General features: G+C 32.6%; 1 long non-coding RNA gene across 1 annotated transcript; it reads right to left on the minus strand.

Moving 5' to 3' along the window:
* Positions 1–1259: 1259 nt before the first annotated feature.
* Positions 1260–3693, minus strand: LOC126678816 (uncharacterized). Its single transcript, XR_007640731.2, has 3 exons — positions 3171–3693; positions 1750–1824; positions 1260–1354 (listed from the first exon to the last, which is right to left on the minus strand). It is a non-coding gene; the product is annotated as an uncharacterized LOC126678816 (long non-coding RNA).
* Between the last annotated feature and the right edge of the window lie 7227 nt (positions 3694–10920).

A 10920-nucleotide genomic window follows, 5' to 3' on the forward strand; every position in this document is an offset into this window, starting at 1 on the left:
GAGTCTCGGTTTCCCCAGAGCAGTTTTCGGTAGGTTTAAATGTTTATTTGATTTCCGCGAGGCTAGCTACGGGTTTTAGTACAACCATACCCATACCCTAGCGCCGGTCACAATTCATGAAATTGGGTCGTGACAGTTTCGTAACGTTTGTAAACGTTTGGCTTAAATTGCTAAAAAGATGAAAACGTTTGGATTTGTTTCGTAACGTTTGTAAACGTTTGGCTTAAATCGCTAAAAAGATGAAACATTTGGATTTGTTTTGTAACGTTTGAAAACGTATTGCTTAAATCGCTAAAAAGGTGAAACGTTTGGTTTTGTTTTGAAACGTTTGTAAACATTTGGCTTAAATCACTAAAATTGTGAGGCGTCTGGTTTTGTTTCATTTCGTTTGTAAACCTTTGGATTTGTTTCGTAACATTTGTTTCGTAACGTTTTAAACGTTTGGTTTTGTTTCACAACGTTTGTAAATGTTTGGCTTAAATCGCTAAAAAGGTGGAACGTTTGGTTTTGCTTCGTAAAGTTGGTAAACGTTTGGCTTAAATCGCTAAAAAGGTTAAACGTTTGGATTTGTTTTGTAATGTTTGTAAACATCTGTGTTCAATCGCTAAAAAGGTGAAACGTTTGGATTTGTTGCATAGCGTTTGTAAATGTTTGGCTTAAATCGCTAAAAATGTGAAACGTTTGGATTTGTTCCGTAACGTTAGTAACGTTTGGATTAAATTGCTAAAAAGGTGAAACGCTTGGATTTGTTTCGTAACGTTTTATACGTTTGGTTTTGTTTCGTAACGTTTGTAATCGTTTGGCTTAACTCGCTAAAAAGGTGAAACTTTTGGTTTTGTTTCGTTACGTTAGTAAACGTTTGGCTTAAGTTGCTAAAAAGGTGAAACGTTTGGATTTTTTTCGTAATGTTTTGAACGTTTGGATTTGTTTCGTAACGTTTGTGTCACGACCCAATTTCATGGTTCGCGACCGGCGCTAGGGTATGGGTATGTTCGTACCAAAACCCGTAGCAAGCCTCGCGGATAACCTTATATACAAATAAACCTGCAAGAAAAGCACTGCTCGGGGGCAACCGAGACTCCAACCTAAGTCTAACAGTTTATACAACAGTTCTAATATCATAACTTGATAATAATCCGAAACTGTGAATCATGCCTCAAATATAATAATCCAATGTAACATGCCAAAGTATAATAATATAAAAGTCGTACCACCACGACAAACCAAAGTATAATAATCAAACATTATACTAGTTCTACTGCGGTCTAAGAGTTTAAAACAACAGACTAGTTTTATTGACATAAAAACCTCCAAGAATCAAGAATCGGAGTGGACCAGCTTTCAAATCATAAACCTGGAAAATTTGGGAAAACAACGGGGTCAGATATACTGAGATGAGTTCGCAATACTATTTACATTTATTAAGTTTAAAACCCTTAAATCAAAACATTTTATACTAATATAATATGATTATGGAAAACAGTATTGAAATGATCCCAGCGTAAGTATGACATAGCATACTGATAAACCCAGAGTGGACGGGAACATATCCTCGTCATATACCAGCGTAAGCAAGACTTTAGTCTGCCGATCCCAGAGTACTTACCGGTGCACACAGTCTCGATACAAGCCTATCGAGCAGCTCGTTTCAATCCAGATCCATAATCCGTAAAAACAGTTCAAAAGCATTTATAATATTAAAATATGATGCGGTACTTAATAAAGTGGTAAATAGCACTACAAACTCACTGCTTGCTTATCCACGTGAAATCTTGGCAAACAGCTAACCTTGCGTAGACTCCGAAGCACGAGCATTCGACGGGTCTAAAACAATGTATAAGTTAAAATCCATACAACCCCTAACTCTAAGAATACTAGACACCACATAGGACTAGCATCTTGAACACAACCAAAGTACAACCAAGTAAGGTAAACATCTATGTATCAAAAAAACCAAAGAATTCATATCATTCACTTTAAACAATTTATGCAAGTTAGCTTAGATGAGTTCGTATCCATAAAAACAAAACCGAAGTCCTTTTCATAACTTAAATAGTTCTTTTAAACCAAAGAGTTTCCCAGAGTAGTGTGTTAGCCTTAACTGCAGTATAGCTCAACACAACATGTCGGGCGACACAAGTCTAACCCGACCCAACCATAAGCCAAAGTGAAAACCAGAGTTTAAAACCAATCCTTAAATAAAACCAAAGTCATTTGAAAATAAGAACTCAATCCATAGCTTAACAATGCCAACCTTAAAAGCAATAAATCATATAGCTTGCCAACACTTGACAAGTTTCACCCAAGGTATACATCACTTAAAAATGCCACCTTAAATTCAATTAATAGGATTTAAACACCTTTTAAATATTTAAACTCAAATGTAAAATATTAATTTAGATAGCCATATCACCTTTGTAAAATTCACCATAACTTATATACCATAACAACCACTGATTTTTAAAACGACCCAAGGTAAACTATCATTTTATAAATGTCCAAAATAGTTTATAAAATTTATTTCCAGCCATTAACAATTTGATCAAAATCAAAATTAAGCCAAAGCACTCAAATAATCAAATTTGGCAATTTTGCCGAAAATTGCCTAAACTAGCCAAACGATTCAAAACCAACAATCGATGAACCAAAATATGTTACTACTGATTTAAAAACATAAAAACATCATATAGAAAATATTAGATCAGTAGATATAGCATTTGAAAACCATTTTGCAATCGTTGCGTTTAACTTTCGTAGAATTGTCAATTTCGCAAATCGTAGAGATTTTACAACACAAACCAATTTCAATTCTCATTTACAAATAAAAACTTTTTATATCAGTAGCTATTGATATAAGAACACTTAATAATCAATCAATTTGGATTCAACCATTTAAATAATTCATTAAACGAATCCAATTCGCACAAGTCTAGAAATCGCCTATTCATTGTCTAATTACACCAATTCGTTATTGAATCATGCCAAACACTTTTCAAAACTTATAACATCAGATCATATATGTATAACCCATCATTTAATCATATAACATCAGTAGTTTAAACATAGCATATCAATAACAACGATTCAATCCATCAAAATCCTATATTATGCATTTTAGGCAAAAACACACAACAACGAATCTATAAATCAATTAGGAGTAAAAATATTACCTAAGAATGATGGACAAGATTATAATTGATGTATTAACCCAAGGTTCAAAGGGCTGGACCGAAATCAATTGGATCCACAAGCCACCAGCGAAGAACACAACGTAGAAATCGCGTAGATCTTGCGAGTATGATGAAAAATCAAGTTCTTAGCGTAATGAATTGCATCCGGGCTTGTTAGAACAAAGGAAATGTGTATTTTATATGAAGATATTCGTTTTAGGGTTTGTGGAAAAGAAAAGGGGGCTGCTCACATGAAAATATGGGTCTACTTATAGACTTATGCGGGCTTTACATGGGCTTTGATAAAAAACCACGATTTAATTATCATTTTGAGAGTTAGAAGCATCCAAAAAACGTGAAAATTTAACACATGCTAGAATATACTCTTATGAACAACATATTAAAAAATGGGACTGATCCGATATTTCAATTGGGAGATATCAACGTTTTACTAAAACAGGACAGTTCTGGAAAACATGCGAATGCTGTTTTGATATATACCCGAAAATAAATTGAATCAACATCAAACATATACGAGATCATGGGATACATATAAGATACTCAAAAAGACACAACTAAGGTATCACAAGTGTTACTTCTAACATATAACCATTCAGAATCAAGTTCAGAATCAAGTTCGAAACATAACAAGAAAAATGTTGAAATGCAAAATAATAACGAATGCAAGAAAACAACCAATTTGTAACGGATAACCAAACTGACAAATCAAGTTTGAAAACACGGGGTATTACAGTTTGTAAACGTTCAGCTTAAATTGCTATAAATGTGAAACGTTTGGTTTTGTTTTGTAACATTTGTAAACGTTTGGCTTAAATTGATAAAAAGGTGAAAACGTTTGGATTTGTTTCGTGACGTTTGTAAACGTTTGGCTTAAATCGCTAAAAAGATGAAACATTTGGATTTGTTTTGTAACGTTTGCAAACGTATTGCTTAAATCGCTAAAAAGGTGAAACGTTTGGTTTTGTTTTGAAACGTTTGTAAACGTTTGGCTTAAATCACTAAAATGGTGAGACGTCTGGTTTTGTTTCATATCGTTTGTAAACGTTTGGATTTGTTTCGTAACATTTGTTTCATATCGTTTTAAACGTTTGGTTTTGTTTCGTAACGTTAGTAAACGTTTGGCTTAAATCGCTAAAAAGGGGAAACGTTTGTTTTTGTTTCGTACCGTTTGTAAACGTTTGGCTTAAACCGCTAAAAAGGGAAAACGTTTGGTTTTGTTTCGTAACGTTGGTAAATGTTTGGCTTAAATTGCTAAAAAGGTTACACGTTTGGATTTGTTTTGTAACGTCTGTAAACATCTGGGTTCAATCGCTAAAAAGGTGAAACGTTTGGATTTGTTGCGTAGCGTTTGTATATGTTTGGCTTAAATCGCTAAAAATGTAAAATGTTTGGATTCGTTCCGTAACGTTAGTAACATTTGGCTTAAATTGCTAAAAAGGTGAAACGCTTGGATTTGTTTCGTAACGTTTGTAAACATTTGTCTTAAATCGCTAAAAAGTTGAAACGCTTGGTTATGTTTCGTAACGTGTGTAAACATTTGGCTTAAATTGCTAAAATGGTGAAATGCTTGGATTTGTTTCGTAATGTTTTTAAACGTTTGGCTTAAATTGCTAATAAGGTGAAACGCTTTGATTTGTTTTGTTACGTTTGTTAACGTTTGGCTTAAATTTCTAAAAAGGTGAAACATTTGGATTTGTTTCCTAACCTTTATAAACGTTTGGCTTAAATCGCTAAAAAGGTAAAATGTTTGGATTTGTTCTCGTAATGTGTGTAAACGTTTGGCTTAAATTGCTAAAAAGGTGAAATGCTTGGATTTGTTTCGTTATGTTTGTAAATGTTTGGCTTAAATTGCTAAAAAGGTGAAAAGCTTGGATTTGTTTTGTCACGTTTGTTAACGTTTGGCTTAAATTGCTAAAAAGGTGAAACATTTGGATTTGTTTCGTAACATTTGTAAACGTTTAGCTTAAATCGCTAAAAAAGTAAAACGATTGGATTTGTATCTTAACGTTTTAAACGTTTGGCTTAAATCTCTAAAATTGGGAAACGTTTGAATTTGTTTGGTAATATTTGTAAACGTTTGGCTAAAATCGCTTAAAAGGTGGAAACGCTTGGATTTGTTTCGTAATGTTTTTAAACGTTTGGCATAAATCGCTAAAAAGGTTAAATGTTTGAATTTTTTTCGTAACATTTTAAACCTTTGGCTTAAATCGCTAAAATAGGGAAATGTTTTGATTTGTTTTGTAACGTTTGTAAACGTTTGGCTTAAATTGCTAAAAAGGTGAAACGCTTGGATTTGATTCATAATGTTTGTAAACGTTTGGCTTAAATTGCTTAAAAGGTGAAACGTTTGAATTTGTTTCGGATTATTTGTAAACGTTTGGCTTAAATTCCTAAAAAGGTGAAACGCGTGGATTTGTTTCGTAACGTTTGTAAACGTTTGGCTTAAATTGCTAAAAAGGTGAAATGCCTGGTTTTGTTTCGTAACGTTTGTAAGGGTTTGGGCTAAATCGGTATAAATGTGAAACGTTTGGATTTGTTTCATAACTTTTTAAACGCCTGGTTTTGTTTCATAACGTTTATAATCGTTTGGCTTAAATAGCTAAAAAGGGGAAACGTTTGGATTTGTTTCGTAACGCTTGTGAACGTTTGGCTTAAATTGCTAAAAAGGCGAAACGTTTGGATCTGTGTTGTAACGTTTGTAAATGTTTGCCCTGAATTGCTAAAAATGGGAAACGTTTGGATTTGTTTCATAGCATTTGTAAATGTTTGGTTTAAATCGCTAAAAAGGTGAAACGTTGAAATTTTGTAACGTTTCTAAACGTTTGACTTAAATTGCTAAAAAGGTGAAACACTTGGATTTGTTTCGTAACGTTTGTAATCATTTGGATTAAATTGCTAAAAAGGTGAAACATTTGGATTTTTTTCGTAACGTTCTAAATGTTTGGTTTTGTTTCGTAATGTTTGTAAACGTTCGGCAATGGGAAACGTTTGTATTTGTTTCGTAACGTTTGTAAATGTTTGGCTTAAATCGCTAAAAAGGTGAAACGTTTGGATTTGTTTCGTAACGTTTGTAAACGTTTGGCTTAAATTGCTAAAAAGGTAACACGTTTGGATTTGTTTCGTAGCCTTTGTAAACGTTTGGGTTAAACCACTAAAAAGGTGAAACATTTGGTTTTGTTTCCTAACCTTTATAAACGTTTGGCTTAAATTGCTAATAAGGTGAAAAGTATTTATTTGTTTCGTAACGTTTGTAAACATTTTGCTTAAATTGCTAAAAAGGTGACACGTTTGGATTTGTTTCGTAACCTTTGTAAATGTTTGGCTTAAATCGCTAAAAAGGTGAAATGTTTTGATTTGTTTCATAACGTTTGTAAACGTTTGGCTTAATCGCTAAAAACGTGAAACGTTTGGATTTGTTTCCTAACGTTTGTAAACGTTTGTCTTAAATCGCTAAAAAGGTGACACGTTTGGATTTGTTTTGTACCGTTTGAAAACGTTTGCCTTAAATCGGGAAAAAGGTGAAACGTTTGGTTTTGTTTCGTAGCGTTTGTAAATGTCCTACTTAACTCGCGAAAAAGGTGAAACGTTTGGATTTGTTTTGTAACGTTTGTAAACATTTGGCTATAATCTTTAAAAAGGGAAAACATTTAGATTTATTTTGTAACGTTTCTAAACGTTTGGCCTAAATTGCAAAAAATGTAAAACATTTGGATTTGTTTCGTAACGATTTAAACGTTTGGTTTAAATTGCTAAAAAGGTGAAACGCTTGGATTTGTTTCTTAGCGTTTTAAACGTCTGGTTTAAATTGCTAAAAAGGTGAAACGTTTGGATTTGTTTCGTAACATTTATAAACGTTTGGCTTAAATTGCTTAAGGTGAAACATTTTGATTTGTTTCATAACGTTTGTAAACGTTTGGCTTAAATTGCTAAATAGATGAAACGTTTCGATTAGTCCCGTAACGATTGAAAACGTTTGGCTTAATTTGCAAAAAAGGTGAAACGTTTGTAAACGTTCGTCTTAAATCGCTAAAAAGGTGAAACGTTTAGATTTCTTTCGTAACGTTTGTAAACGTTTAGCTTAAATTGCTAAAAATGTGAAACGTCTGGATTTGTTTCGTAGTGTTTTAAATGTTTGGTTTAAATTGCTAAAAAGGTGAAACGCTTGGATATGTTTCGTAACGTTTGTAATCGTTTTGCTTAAATTGCTAAAAAGTTGAAATGCTTGGATTTGTTTCGTAACGTTTGCAAACGTTTGGCTTAAATCTGTGAAAAGGTGAAGCGTTTTGATTTGTTTAGTAACATTTGTAAACGTTAGTCTTAAATCGCTAAAAAGGTGAAACGTTTTGTTTTGTTTCGTAAACTTTGTAAACGTTCGGCTTAAATCGCTAAAAAGGAGAAACGGTTGGATTTGTTTCGTACGTTTGGATTTGTTTCGTAACGTCTTTAAACGTTTGGCTTAAATCACTAAAAAGGTGAAACGTTTTGATTTGTTTCGCAACGTTTGTAAACGTTCAGCTTAAATCACTAAAAATGTGAAACATTTGGATTTATTTCGTAATGTTTACAAAAAATTGGTTTTGTTTCGTAACGTTTATAAACGTTTGGCTTAAATCGCTAAAATGGGAAATCGTTTGGTGTTGTTTTGTAACGTTTGGATTTGTTTTGTAACGTTTAAAACGTTTGGTTTTGTTTCGTAACGTTTGTAAATGCGTAGCGTAAATCGCTAAAAAGGTGAAACGTTCGGTTTTGTTTCGTAACGTTTGTAAATGTTTGCCTTACATTGCTAAAAAGGTGAAACGTTTGGATTTGTTTCGTAACGTTTGTAAACGTATGGCTTAAATCGCTAAAAAGGTGAAACGTTTGGTTTTGTTTCGTAACGTTTGTAAACGTTTGGCTTAAATCACAAAAAGGTGAGACGTCTGGTTTTGTTTCGTAACGTTTGTAAACGTTTGGATTTGTTTCGTAACGTTTGGTTCTTAACGTTTTAAACGTTTGGTTTTGTTTCGTAACGTTTGTACACGTTTGGCTTAAATCGCTAAAAAGGCGAAACGTTTGGTTTTGTTTCGTACCGTTTGTAAACGTTTGGTTTTGTTTGGTAACGTTGGAAAACGATTGGCTTAAATCGCTAAAAAGGTGAAACATTTTGATTTGTTCTGTAAGTTTGTAAACGTTTGGGTTCAATCACTAAAAAGGTGAAACGTTTGGATTTGTTCCGTAACGTTAGTAAACGTTCGGCTTAAATTGCTAAAAAGGCGAAACGCTTAGAATTGTTTCGTAATGTTAGTAAACGTTTTGCCTGAATTGCTAAAAAGGTGAAACGCTTTGATTTATTTCGTATTATTTGTAAACGTTTGGCTTAAATAGCTAAAAAAGTGAAACGTTTGGATTTGTTTCGTAAAATTTGTAAACGTGTGGGTTAAATTGCTAAAAAGGCAAAACGTTAGGATTTGTTTCGTAACATTTGTAAAAGTTTGGCCTAAATCGCTAAAAAGGGGAAACGTTTGAATTTGTTTTGTAATATTTGTAAACATTTGGCTTAAATCGCTAAGAAGGTGAAATGTTTGGTTTTGTTTCTTAACGTTTGTAAACGTTTGGCTTAAATTGCTAAAAATGTGAAATGCTTGGATTTGTTTCGTTTGTAAACGTTTGTCTTAAATTGCTAAAAAGGTGAAATGCTTGGATTTGTTTCGTATTGTTTGTTAACGTTTGGCTTAAATTGCTGAAAAGGTGAAACATTTGTATTTGTTTCCTAACCTTCGTAAACGTTTGGCTTAAATCACTAAAAAGGTGAAAGTTTGGATTTGTTTCGTAACGTTTGTAAACGTTTTGCTTAAATCTCTAAAAAGGTGAAACGTTTGGATTTGTTTCGTAACATTTTAAATGGCTTAAATCGCTAAAACCGGGAAAAGTTTGAATTTGTTCCGTAACGTTTGTAAAAGTTTGGCTAAAATCGTTAAAAGGTGGAAACACTTTGATTTGTTTCGTAACGTGTGTAAACATTTGGCATAAATCCCTAAAAAGGTTAAATGTTTGGATTTGTTTTGTAACGTTTTAAACGTTTGGCTTAAATCGCTAAAATGGGGAAACATTTGGATTTGTTTCGTAACATTTGTAAACGTTTGGCTTAAATTGCTAAAAAGATGAAACGTTTGTATTTGCTTCATAACGTTTGTAGACGTTTGGCTTAAATCGCTAAAAAAATTAAACGTTTGAATTTGTCCCGTAACATTTGAAAATGTTTGGCTTAAATCGCAAAAAAGGTGAAATGTTTGGTTTTGTTTCATAATGTTTGTAAACGTTTTGCTTAAATCGCTCAAAAGGTGAAACATTTAGATTTCTTTCGTAACATTTGTAAACGTTTAGCTTAAATTTCTAAAAATGTGAAACGTTAGGATTTTTTTTGTAATGTTTTAAATGTTTAGTTTAAATTGTTAAAAAGGTGAAACGCTTGGATTTGTTTCGTAACGTTTGCAATCGTTTGGCTTAAATTGCTAAAAAGTTGAAACGCTTGGATTTGTTTCGTAACGTTTGTAAACGTTTACCTTAAATCGCTAAAAAGGTGAAACATTTAGATTTGTTTCGTAACGTTTGTAAACGTTCGGCTTAAGTCGCTTAAAAGGCGAAACGTTTGGTTTTGTTTCGTAACCTTTGTAAACGTTCGGCTTAAATCGCTAAAAAGGTGAAACAGTTGGATTTGTTTGTAACGTTATAAACATTTGGATTTGTTTCGTAACGTTTGTAAACGTTTGGCTTTAATAACAAAAAATGTGAAATGTTTGGTTTTGTTTCGTTACGTTTGTAAACGTTTAGCTTAAATTGCTAAAAAGGTAAAACGTTTGGATTTTTTCTGTAACGTTTTAAACGTTTGGTTTTGTTTCGCAGCATTTATAAACGTTCGGCTTAAATCGCTAAAATTGTGAAACGTTTTTATTTGCTTCATAACGTTTTTAATTTTTTGGCTTAAATCGCTAAAAAGGTGAAATGTTTGGATTTGTGTCGTAACGTTTGTAAACGTTTGGCTTAAATTGCTAAAAAAATGACACGTTTGGATTTGTTTCGTAACCTTTATAAACGTTTGGGTTAAATCACTAAAAAGGTGAAACGTTTGGTTTTCTTCCTAACCTTTGTAAACGTTTGGCTGAAATCGCTAAAAAGTTGAAACGTTTGGATTTGTTTCGTAACGTTCGTAAACGTTTTTCTTAAATTGCTAAAAAGGTGACACTTTTGGATTTGTTTCGTATCCTTTGTAAACGTTTGGCTTAAATCACTAAAAAGGTGAAACGTTTGGATTTGAATCGTAATGTTTGTAAACGTTTGGCTTAATCGCTAAAAAGGTTAAATGTTTGGATTTGTTTCATAACATTTGTAAACGATTGTCATAAATCGCTAAAAAGGTGAAACGTTTGGTTTTGTTTCATAGCGTTTGTAAACGTTTGGCTTAAATCGCTAAAAAGGTGAAACGTTTGGATTTGTTTTGTTACATTTGTAAACGTTTGGCTTAAATCGCTAAAAAGGTGAATCTTTTAGACTTGTTTTGTAACGTTTGTAAACGTTTGGCTTAAATTGCTAAAAATGTGAAACATTTGGATTTGTTTCGTAACATTTTAAATGTTTGGTTTAAATTGCTAAAAAGGTGAAACGCTTGGATTTGTTTCGTAACGTTTGTAAATATTTGGCTTAAATTGCTAAAAAGGTGAAACGTTCGGATTTGTTTTCCTAACGTTTTAAA

The sequence above is a fragment of the Mercurialis annua genome, linkage group LG4 (genome assembly GCF_937616625.2).
Source record: "Mercurialis annua linkage group LG4, ddMerAnnu1.2, whole genome shotgun sequence".
In the NCBI taxonomy this organism is placed as follows: Eukaryota; Viridiplantae; Streptophyta; class Magnoliopsida; order Malpighiales; family Euphorbiaceae; genus Mercurialis; species Mercurialis annua.